We start from the raw sequence: 20622 nt of genomic DNA on the forward strand, positions 1-20622 counted from the left end.
AAAATTTATCCCCTATGAAGAGGTTCAAGCACTGGGTCTAAGCACCACTTGAGCCCTCAAAATAGACTTAAATGATAGCTAGAACCTGCATTGGCCCAGAGTATTCAATTCATTGCACCTTTGGGAAAAAGAAAATATTTAAGGCAAAAATGTTAATGGCCTGCCATAATTGCACCCCCAAACGTACACCCTTTTGTCCGACACTTGCAATTTACTACACAGCATTTTGTTTTGTTAAATTATCTTATCATTGTAACAATGTAATTGGACATAAATGATAGCACATCTTTTTGTCATCACTTTCCAAAAATGCCACTTTATTTTATCTTTGCAGCTACCCAGAGGAAGTAGATCCTTCCCTGATATCCACAAATAGAGGCAGCCTATAATTTTTAATGTTGACAGATAATTCAGAAATATTGGATATTTCACTCACATAGACTGCACATCTCTGCCGCATGAAATCTTTTAAAGTAAGGCATCAGAGGGCAATGGTATGAACAGTGATGCCACCCCTTCATTATTTTTATGATCAATCTCTAGTGTGTTGGAAAATATTGCTTGAATTTATTTATATAATCAATTTACAAAGGCACTGCATTACTTTAAAGTCAACAGTCTTCTCTCTCACTAATCCTTCGTTTGAGGAGCCAAAGATTTAGATTAAAAGAGTCACATTTAAATATAGCCGATGAAAGCAAGCTACTGAATCTTGACAAAATGTACAAGTGCTTATATACAAATGCTGAAAGTCTAAATAATAAGATGGGTGAACTAGAGTGCCTGGCATTAAATGAGGATATTCATATAATAGGCATCACGGAAACTTGGCGGAATGAGGATAATCAATGGGACACAGTAATACCAGGGTACAAAATACATAGGAAGAACAGAATAAATCATGCTGCTCAGGGGCGTGGCACAATATATAAAAGAAAGCATAGAATCAAATAAAGCTCACGAAAGCTTATGCTCAAATAAATTGGTTAGTCTCTAAGGTGCCACAAGTACTCCTTTTCTTTTTAAAAATCTTAAATGACTCAAATAATACCATAGAATCTCTATGGATAGAATTTCCATGCTTGAAGAATAAGAGTATAGCAGTAGGAATATATTACGGACCACCTAACCAGGATGCCAACAGTGGCTGCGAAATGCTGAGGAAGATTAGCGAGGCTACAAAGGCAGAAAACACAATAATAATGGGGGATTTCAGCTATGCTCATATTGACTGGGTATATATCACCTTAGGAAGGGACACAAAGATAACATTTTGAGACATAATAAATAATTGCTTCTTGGAGCAGCTTGCTCTGGAACCCAGAAGGGGAGAGGCAATTATTGATTTACTCCTAAATGGAGCACAGGAGATGGTCCAAGAGGTTAATATAGCTGAACCACTCAATAATAGTGACCATAATGTAATTAAATGTAACATCCTTGTATGGGAAATAAATGCCAAAGAAACCCACCACAGTAGCATTTCATTTCAAAAAGGGAAACTACCCAAAAAGGTAACTAGTTAAACAGAAATTGAAAGGAACAATTACTAGAGCCAAATGCCTGAAAATTCATGAAAACTATTTAAAAACACCATAACAGAGGAGCAAATTAAATATATATCAAAAAACAGCAAGGGGACCACAAAAAAAAAAAAGCCAATGGGGCTAACCAGCAGAGTAAAAGAGGCAGTCTGAGGCAAAAAGGCATTCATTAAGAACTGAAAGTCAAATACCAGTGAGAAAAATACAAGGAAGCATAAAGTTTGGCGAGCCAAGTGAGAAAGTATAATAAGGCAGGCCAAGAAAGAATTTGCAGAGCCAAGGACACAAAAACTAACAGCAATGTTTTTTTAAGTACTTGAGAAGCAGGAAGTCTGCCAAACAGTCCATGGGGCCACTAGATGATCAAGGTGCTACAGGAGTGCTCAAGGAAGATCAAGCCCACTGTGGAGAAGCTAAATCAATTCTTTCCATCAGTCTTCACTGCAGAGGATTTGGGGGAGATCCCCACATGTGAGCCATTATTTTTAGGTGACAAATCTTAGGAATTGTCCCAGACTGAGAGGAGATTTTGGGAAAAAAATTGATAAATTAAACTATAATGAGTCCCCAGGACTAGCTGGTGTTCACCCAAGAGTTTTGAAGGAACTCATATATGAAATTGCAGAACTATTAACTGTGGTATGTAACCTATCACTTAAATACACCTCTATACCAGCTGAGTGGAGGGTGGCTAATGTATCACTGATTTTTACAAAAAGCTCCAGAGGCAATCCTAGCAATTACAGGCCAGTAAGCCTAACTTCAGTACCCACCAAGTAGTTGAAACTATAGTAATGGACAGAATTATCAGACTGTGTTGGGGTGCACTCACCTCTTGTCAAAGGGTGTGAACTTGCACTCTCTCTGACGCTCTCTCTCTCTGCTCCCAGCACACCCTGTCGGCTGTTAACCTCAACAGGTAAATCTTCAGTGGCTCAGCCCTCTGGCTAAGTCACACAGTCAAAGGCATGAATGAACAAACCCCTTTCAGGGTAAAAGGTCCAACAGGGCCTGTCCCTGTGCCCTTGATAATGTCTGCAGTCCTGTCTCTGGGCTCAGTTCACAGCCCCTTTTGGGCTAGCTTTAAGTCCATGTCTACCCCGCTTCGTCCATGGAGACTTTGTCCTCAGCGGTTCTCACTGACCTGTTTAAAATCTTGCCCCTTTCTCAGGCTTTTAGTACTGAGTCTTACCCCCTTCTTCTGGTTTAGGCCATTTCCCCAGGGATGGCTGGAGTGACCAGAGCCCGCCCACTACTCCAGGTCCCGATTCAGGGACCCTACAAATAGCAGCCACGTGCTGTTTTCTTTCACTCTGTTTTTGTTGCTGCTGCTATTCCCTGGGCCACTTCCTCTTCACGCTTACCTCAGGGCTGAAGTTCTCCCTCATGGCATGACATTATTATCAGAACCCGCCTTCTGGTTCTCCCTTGTCATAAATATAAAGGGAAGGGTAAACCCCTTTGAAATCCCTCCTGGCCAGGGGAAAGCTCCTCTCACCTGTAAAGGGTTAAGAAGCTAAAGGTAACCTCGCTGGCACCTGACCAAAGTGACCAATGAGGAGACAAGATACTTTCAAAAGCTGGGAGGAGGGAGAGAAACAAAGGGTCTGTGTGTCTGTCTATATGCTGGTTTCTGCCGGGGATAGACCAGGAATGGAGTTTTAGAACTTTTAGTAAGTAATCTAGCTAGGTACGTGTTAGATTATGATTTCTTTAAATGGCTGAGAAAAGAACTGTGCTGAATAGAATAACTATTTCTGTCTGTGTATCTTTTTTGTAACTTAAGGTTTTGCCTAGAGGGGTTCTCTATGTTTTGAATCTAATTACCCTGTAAGGTATCTACCATCCTGATTTTACAGGGGGGATTTCTTTATTTCTATTTACTTCTATTTTTATTAAAAGTCTTCTTGTAAGAAAACTGAATGCTTTTTCATTGTTCTCAGATCCAAGGGTTTGGGTCTGTGGTCACCTATGCAAATTGGTGAGGCTTTTTATCCAACATTTCCCAGGAAAGGGGGGGGTGCAAGTGTTGGGAGGATTGTTCATTGTTCTTAAGATCCAAGGGTCTGGGTCTGTAGTCACCTAGGCAAATTGGTGAGGCTTTTTACCAAACCTTGTCCAGGAAGTAGGGTGCAAGGTTTTGGGAAGTATTTGGGGGGAAAGACATGTCCAAACAGCTCTTCCCCAGTAACCAGTATTAGTTTGGTGGTGGTAGCGGCCAATCCAAGGACAAAGGGTGGAATGTTTTGTACCTTGGGGAAGTTTTGACCTAAGCTGGTAAAGATAAGCTTAGGAGGTTTTTCATGCAGGTCCCCACATCTGTACCCTAGAGTTCAGAGTGGGGGAGGAACCTTGACATCCCTTATGATCCAGCAACCAGCAAGGAGCACTTTTTCCTTGCTCCTCTGGTTTCTGCCATGAACTGATCTGCTCAGGCCCTGCAAGTCTATTTAACTGAATCTGCTGCACTCTGATTGGCTGCTTCCCTACAGCCTCTCTAGGCAAGCCTGGAGGACCCACTTTCAGTGCTCCTTTTCTGGGGCAGAGTATGGTAGGACCATGAGGCCTCCAGCAGGGGGCCTCAAAGGGCCTGGAGTACACTCCATCACATAGACACATAGATGAACATGATATGTTGGGGAAGAGCCAACGTGACTTTTGTAAAGAGAAATCATGATTCACTACTCTATTAGAGTTCTTTGAGGGAGTCAACAAGCATGAGGAGAAGAGTGATCCAGTCGATCTAATGTATCTGGATGTTCAAAAAGTCTTTGACAAGATCACTCACCAAACGCTCTTAAGCAAACTAAGCAGTCATGGGATAAGAGGGAAGGTCCTCTCATAGATCAGTAACTGTATAAAAGGTAAGAAACAAAAGGTAGGATTATATAGTCAGTTCTCACAATGGAGAGAGATAAATATCAAAGGTCCTTCAAGGATCTGTACTGGGACCAGTGCTGTTCACAAATTTTTATAAATGATTTGGAAAAGAGTGTGAACAGTGAGGTGGCAAATTTTGCAGACTATACAAAATTACTCAAGATGGATAAATCCAAAGCTGACTCAAGGATCAGTAATTGGTTAAAAAACAGGAACAAATTATAAGAATAAATGGAGAGAGGTAAATACTGGGGCCAAGGATCTGTACTGCGAGCAGTGCTGTTCAACATAATCATAAATGATCTGGAAAAGGGAACAGTGAGGTGGCAAAATTTGCAGAGGAAACAATTACTCAAGATAGTTTAATCCAAATTGACTGTGAAGAGTTACAAGGGGATCTCAAACTGCATGGCTGAGCAATAAAATGGCAGATGAAATTCAGTGTTGATGAATGCAAAATAATACACACTGGAAAACATAATCCCAACTATACATACAAAATGATGGGGTCTAAATCAGCTGTTACCACTCAAGAAAGAAATTGTGGAGTCATTGTGGATAGTTCTCTGAAAACATCTGCTCAGTGTGCAGCAGTAGTCAAAAAAGCTAACAGAACGTTAGGAGCCATTTGGAAAGGAACAGATAATAAAACAAAAAATATCATAATGCCAATACATAAATCCATGTATGACCACACTTGAATACTGCATGAAGTTCTGGGTTCTCCCATCTCAAAAAAGATAATTTAGAATTGGAAAAAAGTACAGAGAAGGGAACAAAATTGATCAGGGGGATGGAAAAGCTTCCGTAAGAAGAGAGATTAAAAAAACTGGGGCTGTTCAGCTTGGAAAAGAGACGACTCACGGGGGATATGATAGAGATCTGTAAAATCATGCATGGTGGGGAGAAAGAGAATTTTTTCACATAACACAAGGACCAGGGGTCATCTGATGAAATTAATAGGCAGCAGATTTAAAACAAGCAAAAGGAAGTACACTGTTTCACAAAACAACAGTCAGCCTGAGGAAATCATTGACCGGGGATGTTGTGAAAGCCAAAAGTATAACTGGGTTCAAATAAGAATTAGATAAGTTCATGGAGGATAGGTCCACCAATGACTACTTTAGCCAAGATGGTTAGGGATACAACCTCATGTTCTGAGTGTCCCTAAACCTCCAACTGCCAGAAGCTGGGATTGGATGACTCAAACTGGGGGAGGATCACTCAAAAATTGCTCTGTTCTGTTCATTCCCTCTGAAGCACTGGCCACTGTTGGAAGACAGGATACCGGGCTAGATGGATCATTGGTCTGACCCAGTATGTATGCCATTCTTATGTAAAGCTACACCGGAGCTGCTGCAATTTATGCACAAGCCCTTTCACAAGGCCGTGCCTAAATGTACAATCTAGCCCAAAATACTGATTGTTTTCTTTACCATTTTAAAATTAGAGATTATCTACAGTATTCTAACTTGCTGTGTTTCACTGCAAATAAACTTCCAAATTTCAAAGATATAATGATAGAAAGTACCCAAAATGTTTCCTTATTTTAATGTTTTAATAGTTCATTTCTCACTCCCCAGGTGAGTTCTCACGCTATCCAGTGATGCTTGAAAGCTGTCAATTAGTAAGATAAACTACGGAGTTATTCACAGAAGACAGCAAAACAAAACAAAAATATATTGTAGGGCAAGAAACACAAGCTAACCAGGGTGTAATGTAATCATTTACTAGGGACCTTCTTGGAATAAGGATTGGAAGAATAGCTTTTATCCACGAATTCCATTCCAGTTTCAACAAAAAGAAAAGGAGTACTTGTGGCACCTTAGAGACTAGGTGCCACAAGTACTCCTTTTCTTTTTGTGGTCACAGACTAACACGGTTGCTACTCTGAAACATTCCAGTTTCAGATTAAGATTTAAATGATAGCCTTTTGCAATAAAGAAACCAGATATCCTACAAATGCCACTGACTTACCAAACTCAACACTTGCTAGCAGAGATCTGACCTCCCACCTGCTTACCTGATGGGACTGTTTTGTGACACCAAAATAAAAGGCACAGTTTCCTTTCTCTACTTCTAAGCACAATTTTAAACGTGTATAAAGGACTCAGTCATAGCCTATGGCAGTTTAAGTATACTCTGCTTGTCAACCCTATTGGATAGGTATTAGCAGTGATCAGAAGGTGAGATGCCAAAGGCACTATTTTACTATACACTGTGCCTAGCCAAGAGGAATTCAGGAACTGCTGTGCAAAAAGGGCATTCTGTAAAAGCTATCATTTATATTTTTATGGGGAAAAAAAAGCCAGTCTAAAAGTAAAGGAGATTGCAGAGAGCAAATATAAATAAACTGGCTGTTCTTTGGCTCTTGCCCGTAAGGTTAGGGAATTGAAAGACAGACAGGGGGCTGGTAGGATCACTGTTTGCTCAGCCAGTCAAGTTGACTTATTACACATGTTTATGGCAAGGGACCAAAAAGAAGGTAAAAGTTATTTCATTGATTTTTCTGGTGTATATAACCGACATTACTGTCAGATCCATCCCTTCAAAAAATTAAATAAAGTTTTTCTCAATTTGTCAATTTTTAAAATCATCACAACATTTTGATCTGATTTTCACAGCAGCAAGGAATTCCATCACCACCATTTCTATGCAGTACCAGGGTTAAAATAAATCAGAATATTTACTTTTTAATCTATTACATTTGAGAATTTAAGGAGCTTTTCAGCTCAAAAGAACTTCCAGTTTTCTGTTGCATTTTTCATCATCACTCTATATGCAATTCCACATTGTGGTTTAGGAAAACATAATTCTGCTAAGAGATTTAAAATGTGTGTACTTTATAGTTGTATTCATCAGAATAGTTAAACATTCCTTGGCTTTTTTTATAATATACATACTCATGTTTAGAAACCTACTATACATTTCACCTGTGCCTCAATTATAAAAAAAAAGTATTGATTTGATAGAAAATATAATCTATATGCTGCTGCCTTGAGGGAAGAGAATCAAGAAGGTACATGTTTAAATCAAAACTAGCAAGTGTGAGTCAGTGGCTAATATTATACACTTGAAGGCACTTCAAGGCAGAAAGAATAATCAGTTTGTCAATCATGTTAAAAAGCTTAAATAAATAATATTGATTTTATGTGTAGATGCATACAGTATAACATGCACACGTTTAGAAATGTTAATAAATGCATAGTCTACAACAGTTTTCTCAGAAATGCCAGCAATAATCTACATAATTCTAAGAAAATAGTTTGGCAATTCCATCCACAGCAGATCTAAAAGAGTTTCCTACTGATATGAAACTGTGTATCTAAAGTGATCAACATATCAAATTATACACCAACTACACTCAGAAGTGCTATCTATCACATAGTCTCATTAGTGATAGGAAAACAAATTTGGATAAAATAGAATCTAATTTTTATAACTTCATTCAAAACCCAAACTAAAAAATTCAAGTCACTTTAATCCCCATGGGTCTACGCACTTCCTGATGGTTTTAAGATTAGAAGTGTACTTTTATTGTATTTTTCATTGTATTTCAAGCTTTGTCAAAACTACAATCTCATAAGAGTTTAACCTCCAAACTCCACTCCACTCAAATCTATCCTAGTTAACAAATGGTTAGTGTATCCATGCTATACTCACTACCTACTAACTGAAGAGCCAACCTAAATAGATTTTGATAAACATGAAATAAACAGCTAAACTTTTGAATATTTTCCCATACAGAATATACAAAGCTTTCAAGGACTGTTCATCACTAATTCTGATCCTATAATCCTTAGATATGTTTGGAAAGTTAGACATTTATATATCCTATGTTTTGTTGTACTTACTGATTAATCAATTGGCTGATATTATCTTTCTAAAATTGCTTACTTAGTCTCATCATATCAGGGTTGAACTTCAGGCCTCATTGTGCAAACCTAACTCTCACAAATGATGCTATCAAACTGATTACTCTACTCATGCAAGTAATGCTACTCACGTGACTACGGTCTCCAGGATCAGGCTTTAAAACGTGCTGTGGACCTAAGAATGAACAATGAGAAGATAAATTTGAATCACTGACACGGACCAAATTTTCCTCTAATTTTCACCCATGCTACTCCATTGATTTCAATGAGACTACATGGATTTAACTGAGAGCAGAATTTGACCAAAGAAATAGAAATATACTTTATGCCTACTTACGAAAAACAAACAGGTAGCATATAAATGAGATTACATTGCCATGTTATTGTAAAGCAAAACGTTCACCTGTAATGAAAGGAAACATCCAAGTATGTACCCACAGTTATCTCTGTATAATTCTTTTCATTACCACAGCCTTTTATATATCTGGATTAATGTATTTTATATTTTTTCACCTGAATTGAAATAGCGGAACGTTACCAGACTGAGAGGGTTCATCTTTAGTATATAGGCACAAGGAAAAATGCACAGAGATTAAAGAGATGATAAATACAATGGAACAATAACAGGTGCTCACTCTGGGAATACAGCAAAAATGCAATTTCTTCCCCATGAAAACAGTGTTCAGAAAATTGAGTTACTATGGGAAAAATCCAAAATTATTTTCTGTAAAAACATAACCAACCTGTTATTTAAGACTTTCTGCCTTTCTATGCCCTGCTGTTATAGACCCAGAAAAGCTTTTTCATGCAGTATTTTGGTTGAACATCCTTCTTTTTCAAATAATATCTTTGCTGTTGCCTCCCCCAGGTTACAAAATAGCTTATATTGTTGGACAGATATCCTATCCGATCATACGGCCAAGTGAATATAATTTATTCAGACACAGATATTTGATAATCACAGAAATATTACTGAGTGAACTTCATAACAAGTTATGAATATCTACTGAAAATACTTAAATGTCCAGAGAATGAAACCACATGCATGGTGACTTAATTCTAGATATGGACCAAACAGGGACAAGAAAAATGCAGGTATCTACAAACCTAGAGGATGTGTTAAAGTTTTTGCTCTTCACTTACACTACAAAATGGTATAGTTATCATATGGAAACCATTCCAAGAAATCATAATCTAAAAAACAGCCGGTCCAGAAATGACACTGTTTTTTGAGAAAAGCTGACCAGTTGATTATGACCCAGAAGTACGGTCTGTTGTATAGTGAAGCTGCTTGGGGTACTTCAGGTTATAAAAATATTTAAGGCCAATCCTTCGCTTGGAGACAATGGAGTTCTGCCAGTTTACCCCAGCTGAAAACCTGGCCCTTAGAGCTTGATCTTGCACCACTGGCGTCAGTGGGAGTTTTGCTATTGATTTCAGTGGTAGCAGGAGCAGGGCCTTGGAGAATCCTTAGCAGCAACAGCAGAGAGCCAATACTATCGATAGCTGGTAAAAAAAAATGCAAAAAACATTTCACAAAACAATTTGCCATCTTGAATTTGTTTCCCTTTTGAAGAGCTCAAAATGGAATAGTATCATTTTTTTAAAATATTTTTTGCAAATATCTTTTTAAAGTTTCTTCCCCCACCCATTTTTTTCCTTTTGGGTGCAAAGAAATGAATGATATCTAGGGCTCCCTCCCCTGTCTTTTATTTTTTTCCTATTTCAACTCTTAGTTTTCATAACTTCTCTAACATTTGCAAAATTACAGAGTGACAAGGTTACAGAGTTTCTTTTTTTCCTTCTTCCACTCTGACTTTTCCAAAGTAGGAGACATTTTGAAAAGTTGCAGACTGAAAAAAAGGAAAACTGAAAAAGAATAAAAACAAATCCCTAGATATCATTCACTCTGTTGCATTCAGAGGCAGACAAGTAGGGAAGGGGGGAAAAACAAAAATTCCAGTTATTAAAAAAATTGTTCTTGAAAATTGAAATGAAACAAACATTCAAAATTGAGGAATTCTGTCAAAACCAACATTTTCTCTAAAACATTTCATTTGATGAAACCACATTTTTTGTCAGAATTTTTTTTTTTTTTTACCAGCTCTAGTACAGTGTTCGGCTTTCAGATAACATCTAACAAAAAGAACGAGGAGTGCTTGTGGCACCAAAGCTTATGCCCAAATAAATGTGTTAGTCTCTAAGGTGCCACAAGCACTCCTCGTTCTTTTTGCTGTTACAGACTAACACAGCTACCCCTCTGAAACATCTAACAGTAAGTTTCCCGTAACTTAATTCTAATACTGTAGGTTTCTGATGTAATTATCTTCCATCTAACCAACTGCAAAAGTGCAACCTTCTCATAAGATGTCCATGTATATTTGTTGCCTACTATATCAATGCAAAGAAAAGCACAATGATAATAAAGCAAGCTCCCATCCTAAGCTCTGTGATTACTTTTTTTTAAAAACGGGAGTTAGAAACTATTTCTTTACACTTCGGATACAGGGCACTAATACTAATATTACATTAGTTCACTGCTAGAGGGTTGCCTTGAGAAAGGGCTTCTTTAAATAGGCTAAAAAAATCCCAACGCTCAGAAACTGGAGACATACACTCAAGGGAAAAGCACTATAAAATATTCAATTCAGTATTTATTGTACAATTTGGTTTTATGTTAGCTACTGTAAATTGCCTAATGCAATTTGCTAGAAGCAACAGGAACAATAAATGTACATTTAAAACACATGAAATCATATTTTCACTCTACTCCTGACTCCTTTGAGTCAGAATACTTGAGGATTTGTAATCTGTTATATTTCTCACATAGAAAGTAATCCTTAATTTCCTTCCTCAGACTTGTTTCTTCCCTTATATATGCTACCCATATGCATGAAATGCCATCTGCATTGCAATATTGAAAAAAAGAAAACATCTAAGAATCATAAGGAAACAATATTTTATTTTATAATAGAAAGACTAGACTGTAGGGGAGGAGACAGTGGTCTAATGTCAAATCTGAAATATGTGGGAACTAGGGCTGTCGATTAGTCGCAGTTAACTCACATGATTAACTCAAAAAAATTAATTACAATTAAAAAAATTAATCATGATTAATTGCACAATAGATTACCAACTGAAATTTATTAAATATTTTTGATGTTTTTCTACATTTTCAAATATATTGATTTCTATTACAACACAGAATACAAAGTGTACCGTGCTCACTTTATATTATTATTTTTATTACAAATATTTGTTTGCACTGTAAAAATGATAAACAAAAGAAACTGTATTTTTCAATTCACCTAATACAAGTACTATTGTGCAATCTCCTTATTGTGAAAGTGTAACTTACAAATGTAGATTTTTTTTGTTACATAAGTGCACTCAAAAACAAAACAATTTAAAACTTTAGCACCTACAAGTCCACTCAGTCCTACCTCTTGTTTAACCAATCGCTAAGACAAACACGTTTGTTTACATTTATGGGAGATACTGCTGCCTGCTTCTTATTTACAATGTCACCTGAAAGTGAGAACAGGCGTTCACATGGCACTTTTGTAGCCGGCGTTGCAAGGTATTTATGTGCCAAACAGTCATATGCCCCTTCATGGACATACTTCCATGCTGATGATGCTCATTAAAAAAATACTGCATTAATTAAATTTATGACTGAACTCCTTGGGGGAGAATTGTATGTCTCCTGTTCTGTTTTACCCACATTCTGCCATATATTTCATGCTGTAGCAGTCTTGGACAATGACCCAGCACATGTTGTTCATTTTCAGAACACTTTCACAGCAGATTTGACAAAACACAAAGAAGATACCAATGTGAGATTTCTAAAAATAGCTACAGCACTTGACCCAAGGTTTAAGAATCTGAAGTGCCTTCCAAAATCTGATTGGGACGGGATGTGGAGCATGCTTTCAGAAGTCTTGCAAGAGCAACACTCTGATGAGGAAACTACAGAACTCAACCCACCAAAAAAAAAAAGAAGAAGAAGAAAATCAACCTGCTGGTGGCATCTGACTCAGATGATGAAAATGAACATACTTAGGGGTCTGCTCTGCTTTGGATTGTTATCGAGCAAAACCCATCATCAGCATGGATGCATGTCCTCTGGGATGGTGGTTGAAGCATGAAGGGACAATCTTTAGCTCATCAGGCAAATAACTATCTTGTGACGCCTGTTACAACAGTGTCATGTGAACTCCTGTTTTCACTTTCTTGAAAACAAGAAGCGGGCAACATTATCTCCTGTAAATTGTGAACAAACTTGTTTGTCTGAGCGATTGGCTGAAGTAGGACTGAGTGGACTTGTAGGCTCTAAAGTTTTACATTGTTTTATTTTTGAATGTAGGGGGTTTTGTACATAATTCTACATTTCTAAGTTCAACTTTCATGATAAAGAGATTGTACTACAGTACTTGTATTAGATGAATTGAAAAATTCAATTTCTTTGGTTTTTTTCTGTGAAAATATTTGCATTCAAAAATAAATATAAAGTGAGCACTGGACACTTTGTAGTCTGTGTTGTAATTGAAATCAATATATTTGAAAATGTAGAAAGCATCCACAAATATATAAATACATGGTGTTCTATTTTTGTTTAAGAGCACGATTAATCGTGCAATTGCGATTAATTTTTTTAATCGCTTGACAGCCCTGTGGGAACACAGGTTCAAGTCCCAGTAGGATTAATTCAGTCATTCATCCTTCTCAGATAGATAAATTAAAGTTCCAAACAAATTACTGCATGGGGTGAGACAGAGCTTTCAGGTGAGATCTAATGAACAAAGGATTCATATCATGCTAAAGAGATAAGATGGGTGAGGTAATATCTTTTATTGGACAAACTTCTGTTGGTGAGTGAGACAAGGCTACTACAACACCTCATATCATGCTGTCAGTTTCTAAGCAGAACTCCCCACTTAGACACTCATGGCTCAATATGACACACAGACATATAAGAGCCCAGGGCACTTTTCATAACAGAAGGGGTTTGCCCTTGTGTGCTTTGACAAAATGTCTCAGTCCTCTCACTGTTGGGCTCTATGCATGGCCTGTGTTCCTGTTCTCCTGCATTTGAGTGGTGGATGAAGTAATCCCTATACATACACTTATGCAGCATTTTGGTTTCTTTAAGGATGACAGGTGCTATATATTTTTAAAGGAATAGGTTTCACAGACACCACATCCATGATACAGAACACTAAATCCCACAAAACAGCAGAGCCCACTGCAATTACCTCAGAAGGGAATAGATCTATTTAAGGAGTTTTAATTTGTTTGCACAAACATATTAATTTAACAGGTTTCTATTGCATGTTATCAGGTGTTTAAAGTTCTTATTAAAATCAATTAATCTTTTACAGTATTTAACACAGGATGTTACAATAGCATCCATAAGAGATTTCTTTATTCTTTCCTTTTCTTTTTTTTGAAAGCCATAAATTGTCTTTTGAAAATAAATGGCAAAAGATTGAAACAAACATCAGAGATTTTTTTTGTTTGTTTTTTGTTGAGACAATGTTTCGTTTCTTTGAATATTGAGGCTGCAACTGTTTATAGCAGTCACTAAATCTTAGTTTAACTGCTGTTATTGATCCTTAGGATCTAAAACAGGAGTCCAACTGAGTTTTTGCCAGCTCCTGAAGTGTCCTTCATATACAACATTAAGGACATTGATATATTTGTTTTCTTATTTGGAGAAGTGCATATAACTCTATCATTCTATACATCACCTTCATTGATTGGTTTATTTCTAAAGATAGGTGGCAATTTACCTGCAGGACACTAGTTCCTTATTCATTAAGAGCCATCAGTAAACCCTATGGTGTTCATTAAAAAGATTCTTCTGTACACAGCAGCAAAAAATATTTCCTTGAACAATGTTTCCAGCCACTGTAAGGTCAAAGAAATATATAACAATTATTGTAAATGTAATCTCTATTGTACCTTTTATTTTGAGTGCATCCTGGAGGCATAAGGGCTTGATTCATGCATCTTGTTTAGATCCTCTCTGACCCTCTTGCCTACTTTTTAATAATATTTATTTTGCACAGGTTCATAAATGTTGAGATTTAGTAGAGAAAATACTTGGTGAGGTAATGAGCCAAAATATGACAAAACATCAATCAAAGAAGCTGCTGACTTCTGACCCTTCCTGGGTTTGGTTTTATGACTTTCATATCTTTGAAGATATGAAAAGAAGACAAGATATGACAGGTGCTGTGCTTGGAGAAACCACTTAGTCAATTTAATTCCAGCCACCTGTGAGTAACTCCACAGAACTACTTCAGCACATTTGAAAGTATGCAGTTCCCTATCTTTCATATTTCCTAGACAATGCAATAGCTTCAGTCTGCAATTGCTGGCCTTTGATTGGTCCCATTAGTTAAGTAAAGAATTTATATAAAAGTGCAACAGTATTACATTTTCTTGGTGCTCTATGTCAAATAAAGGAAAACATCTATCAGAGAAACTGCTCTAAAGATGGGAAAAGATATATATAACACAAAGGAGGATTGTGTGAAATATTAAAATAGCATGGTGGTATGGTACTCTTGTGTGACAGAAGAAATATAATTGTAATACACTATTAGCAAAGAATGAGTGATAAAATGGAGAATGGAAAAGAGAGAATGTCGACTAGAGGCTACGATTTCAGCTCGAGCTCATAGGTAGGCGTGGAGGAGAACTACAAGCTCTTCTCATGGAATTCCCTGCACAAAGTCTGATTAGTTGGGGCTTCATGCAGAGAAAGGTGAATTTCACAAGCTGTGAGGTAACAGCAGGATTTCTGGTTTTGCAGAGCGCCAATTCTCAGATCTGTCTGGAACCACGGTGGTCTGCAGAGCACTTGCCGTTGATCCACAGAAATAAGATCACTGCAGTTTTTTACACTCAGTGCATCCTGGAGATAAACACGAACACACACAATTAAAAGCATGGGACCAGATCATGCACCATAAGTCAATACACAGAAGGGACCATTTATATCCAGAAAGGGGCCCCCCAATAATAATGTTTTCTGTATAGCCCCCCACTGCCACATAGAGAGAGTGTAAAATGCACCTCATACAGCAGGAAAATAGTACCAGGAACACAAGCTCTGCACAACCTAGGAGCTACACAAGGCATTACATGTCCCTAAGATAGAGTACACTGTAGAGTTCCCCTGAGGAACTGTGGCTCCCTCCCCACTTCTGCACTCCCCACCCCCAGTAGCAGGGCTGTGCCTACAAAGCTTAATCAAAGCCTGATCACTAGGCAAGTCTACATCAATATTTCATATTTTCCATACAATTCACAGATTAATACAATTAAAGAGAAGTATACGTGGAACCACAGATGGAGGGTGCTTGAGAACACACTATATGTTTGGTTAGTACCACACACTGTATAGTTAACAGTTTTCAATATTTAGTCTGCTCACATTTGCTACAACAAAGAAAAGACAATATTAGAAAAGAAATCACCCTCCAAACTCAGAATCCTGAAAGTTAACAGTAGAAGGGGGTGTGTATGTGCACGCACACACCAATCTTTTTCCTGCCTGAGGCTGCACTTTGGTAATCTCTTGCATTTCCAAGGTCGTATATTACAGGAGCAAAAAATACTATGAAAAGTAATATACAATTAACTGTATCTGATAGATGTACAGAGAGAGCAGTACCTGGCAAGTTTTAGCCATAATTGTGTTAAAACCTTTACAGAACTTACTTTTGAAGATTGGATTCTGAGAAATACAAATATGTAGCATTTTAGAGAGGTTACCCTGCAGCCCACCAGTGTAAATTCATGGGTGATCCCTCACTCTCTATTCAACTATTAGTGAATGCACCATCAGGGAAGTAGAAAGCCTGGATACATTAGAGAAGGGTAGTGGATATTCTCTTTCTGAGCTCCTCCAAGATCTTGGAATTACACACGCTTTGGAGGATGCCAATCACCCAATACCTAACTGTAATCAAAGCCTTAGGAAAGTAACCACTCCACAAGAATAAGTTATATACAAAGATGGCCCCACACTGAATAGGGGCTAAGCCTAAGAAGTGAACGTACATTTTATGTATCCTGTAATAGTCAAACCTGTGAAGGTACCTGGGATTTTTCAAATAATGGGGCAACCTGAGCAAAACACTATTATGCCCAAACCGTTGGGAATTTCTGTCTTGTGCTATCACCTGAACAGAAAGTCAGTTTACTATCCAGGGGAGCTTTCCACACATTCCCTGCTTGTTCGCCAACTCCCATCTCTGCTCTTTTCCTTCTTTCTCCATGCTAGTTCTAGGAACAGCCATTATTTACCTTGAGTAGACACCACATCAGCCAGAGAAATGGGGTTTTGATTGTCGAGTCCACCTTAACCAGCCTACACTGTATTAAAAGTTGAAGAGAGCTATGCATAATATTAGAAATATCGATCAGTGATTACAAATCCAAATTTCATTTAAAATGTCACCATGATTTTTGATGTCATAACACCAGCATTTACACCTCTCCTCCTGAGAAAATATCAGACAGACAAATTCTCAGCTCATATAACTCAGCATAACTCCATTGAAATCAATAATATACAAAATACTCAGACTGGTATTATTTATTTGTATTGTGGTAGCATTTAGGTGCCCCAGTAATGGGCCAGGATACCACTGTGCTAGCCACTGTACAAACACAACATAAAGACATCCTTTCCCCAAAAAGCATATACTCAGCATGCATATTCTAACAATAGGGTGGGAGGGTTTACCTCCATAGGCTATGCATCGGGGAAATCCTGTACGTGCAGTCTCTATTTCCACGCACCTAAAGGTATCATTCCTTCCTCTGGCTCCAAACTCCTTGGAGGACTCTCTCCAGGTAGGGGATCCAGGAATGAGGAGAATGAGTCTGGGAGCAGGGCCAGGAAGATCTAAGTATCTTCTTCCCCAGCACATCAACAGTAACTCCAGCCAAAAGTTAATGCATCCCATGGGTGAATTAACTTTAACATGGGAACCCCAACAAGCTTGTGCACAGGGTCTCCCTGTACATACTTCCAGCAGATCCCCAGGATCATTGGGATCTGGGAGTCAAACCTTCTGCTTCTTCCCCAAAGGGGAGAACCACGCCCCTGACAGAATAATATGGGGAAAACTCCTGAAGGGGAAAAGGCTCCTTCCTGAGTCCCACTCTGCAAGTGTTCCACAGGGGAGGATCATCCCTCTATACATTAATACAACAAAAGTGCTTGTATAGTGTTTTCCAGCTGAGGACTTAAAAGTTCTTCACATATATTCATTGGTGATAGAGTACACACATTTTTAACAAGATAAATATTTGCATACATAGTATAAATTCCAAATATCAATTATCCCTAAGTAATCCCTATAATTCAACCTATCAGGGCTTTGTTTATTTGTTTTTAGTTTCTTACTAGTTCTGATTTTGCTTCTACATACTGACATCACACACACAAATGCACACTTTGCACACACGATAATGAAAAGTCTTCCTGTGTCAGGGATTACAGATTTTCTAAAGAGTTGCTAACACTGAATGACCATTGCTTTTAGGGCCCCACACTGCATGCACATGTGTAACCACACAATGAAATGATTGGAGAGAGATCAAAAGTTGATTCCTGCGGTGTTTAGATGCTGCTTGTAATTATTAGAACTGGGAGCACTGGCTGTTGGGAGTCTGAAAGGACAGGAAACAGGAAGGGGGAGGAGTTGAGGAGGTGGAGTGAGAGCTATTGAGAGTGCAGCAGCAGCTTGGTAAAGAGGTTTCCACTTTAAAAATAAAGTTCTGTTGAAGTTTGTTAGTACCTTGCCTGGTTGCTACAATTCCCTATTGAGTGGCTATTATACTGGGTTCTCACAGGTGGTGGGAAAGGCTTTGAAGGTCAATATATTTGTCTGCTGCTTCAAGCATTCATCTCCATTGTTTTGATAGTTCCACGAATCCACATTTAATATTTGTCTTCAACTACTAATCTTTTCTGCATTGCTGTCTCAATGTAATTATCTGCAAACTCTTACAAGATTTAGAATTTTTCTGTTTACATTTAAGGCATAATGCTGAAAAGTTGCAAAAATTCCATTTTGCTAATCAAAATAAATATACAAGGCATTTTTATTTGAATAAACTGCACTTCAAAACTGCTGGCAATGTTAAGATACATTTTCTAAGACCAACTACCACTGATAGCCATTGGTTGCCACGTAGATGTTCACAAAGGACCTGATCCAGCTCCATTAAAGTCAATGGAAAGACTCCTGTTGATTTTTTTAAAACCGGTATATAGAACTCAATAGCAGGGTCATAATTTTCTACTGCATTTTATAGAATGGGCCCCAAAAACCAAAACAAAAAACGCTACAGAAAAATTAGGTTTTCCTCTTGAACTCTGTGGGAAATTTTTTCAAACGTAACAAAATGTCTTAGGAGCCTAAGTTCCATCCCTGAATCTCCTTTTTAAATTATAGTTAGGCACTTTAGAAAATGTTATCCTACAAGAAAGGGCCGAGAGGAGGCAGGGCCTGCCCTCCTCTATAGTAGCCAATGGAAGTCGCTAGAGATAGTGTATTCTGTACCTTCAATTAAGGGTGCTGCAGCAGCCATTACCTCCACTGCTCTGGGATGTATGTGGCCTACCTGCCCATAATGCAGAGCCATGCCTTAAGGGCACACCTGAACCCTTAGTTTACGCTAGGAGTATGGCTACTGGTGTCCCTTTGAAATTTGTATACACAGTAGACTGCAAGTTACTTACAATAAAACCATACTTCCCCCTCCAGGGTAGGCATGCCGTGACGCACAATACAGTCATAAATGCAGAAGGTGCTGTTAGACAGACACAGAGTAGCAGTTTATTAATAAGAGCACTTAGGAAAAAATAACAAGTTTGACAGCTATGAGATTTGTCCTTAGGAAGCTGAAAACTGTATCTCATGCTGTATTTGGTATATAACTGGAAATCAATAGGGGAACCTATTGTACTCATATTGTAGTTTTATTTATACGGGGCACATTTTCAAAATATGGCTTCTCAACCTGCACACACAATATTGTGCCAATAAATGGGTACAATTAATGTTTGTGCAAGTGCAAATGCAGTAACTGTATATATAAAGCTTTCATGCACAATTTAAAGGCCTAGTTGCAGCTGGCTAAAAGTTTGTCCCTGTGTGCCAGAGAAGTTCTATTGTGAGTTTTCTCTGCCAGCTGGTGGCAAGACACTGAATTGGTTTAGCCAAATAAAAGATTGCTCATATTGTGGGCTGATGTATGTGTGAGAGACACTGCACTCAACCTCAGCCAAAATAAAAATCAGGATACCCTTTTTCCCCAAGCAGTTGTACTTGTTGTATAGTGAGGGAGCTTCACCCTGTCTGATCCAGACAATAAAGAATGCTGATCTCTTTTCAACCGGAATCCAAGCTGTTACACAGCATATCCAGAATTTAGAGCAAGATGAGGCTGAGTACCATAGACAGCAAGCATAAAATAGACACAGCAAATTTGAACTGATTGTTATTAATATTCTCTGACACCAGTTTGATTTTTCCTTCTTAAGATATTTGGCTTGGGCATACAGCAACAGCGCTAGTGACTCATGTACTCAGCCTAGCACTGCCTGGAATCAGGTACCTACAATTTTTTCTAGGTCAAACTAAACTAATATAATAAAATCATGAAAAACCACTGGCATACTTTGGCTCAAGACATGGATGGCAAACTTTCTTTAGACAACTGAAAAAATGCTTTTCAGAATGGTATTTGTTAGCAACTTTCCATTTAATTTCTATTTTAAAGCATCTTGAGTTGTCTTGGCATGGTGAGTTGCCATTTAGAGTGATGTGTGATCTGTGTTAATTTTGTACCTATTCAACATATTTTATGCAATTTCCACCTAGATGTCCTGATAGGAGTTATTGGCTGCATCTGACAGCAGGGATACACAGGACATTTGCAAGCTTTTTGAGGATATTTGCATGCATCTAGAGGAACAGATCATAATTAACAGGAAACCCCCAAGAGTCCTTTGTTATTACTGGTATTGTTTGAAATGAAATGAATATTAACCATGAGATACTATTGATACTATCACTTAATCTCCCAGTTATGACGCTATTAGCGACGTCACTTTGTAAACTGAAGTATCTATCTTCATTTTTAATACAAACAATTAAAGTATCAAAATAGTCTATTAAGCCTATATGGGAATCAGATTCAAGAGAGAAAAAAGAAAAGGAGTACTTGTGGCACCTTAGAGACTAACCAATTTATTTGAGCATGAGCACTCATGAAAGCTTATGCTCAAATAA

At 37.9% G+C, this 20622-nt stretch overlaps 1 long non-coding RNA gene across 4 annotated transcripts in view; it reads right to left on the reverse strand.

The window, feature by feature from the left end:
* The window catches only part of LOC140896235 (uncharacterized), a 382955-nt gene that overhangs the window by 283714 nt on the left and 78619 nt on the right, over nucleotides 1-20622 (reverse strand). For all 4 annotated transcript variants that reach the window (XR_012154477.1, XR_012154476.1, XR_012154475.1 and 1 more), the window contains exon 2: nucleotides 8431-8474. This is a non-coding gene — a long non-coding RNA (uncharacterized lncRNA). The remainder of the gene's footprint in view (nucleotides 1-8430; nucleotides 8475-20622) is intronic.

Source organism: Lepidochelys kempii, chromosome 12 (genome assembly GCF_965140265.1).
Source record: "Lepidochelys kempii isolate rLepKem1 chromosome 12, rLepKem1.hap2, whole genome shotgun sequence".
Classification (NCBI taxonomy): Eukaryota; Metazoa; Chordata; order Testudines; family Cheloniidae; genus Lepidochelys; species Lepidochelys kempii.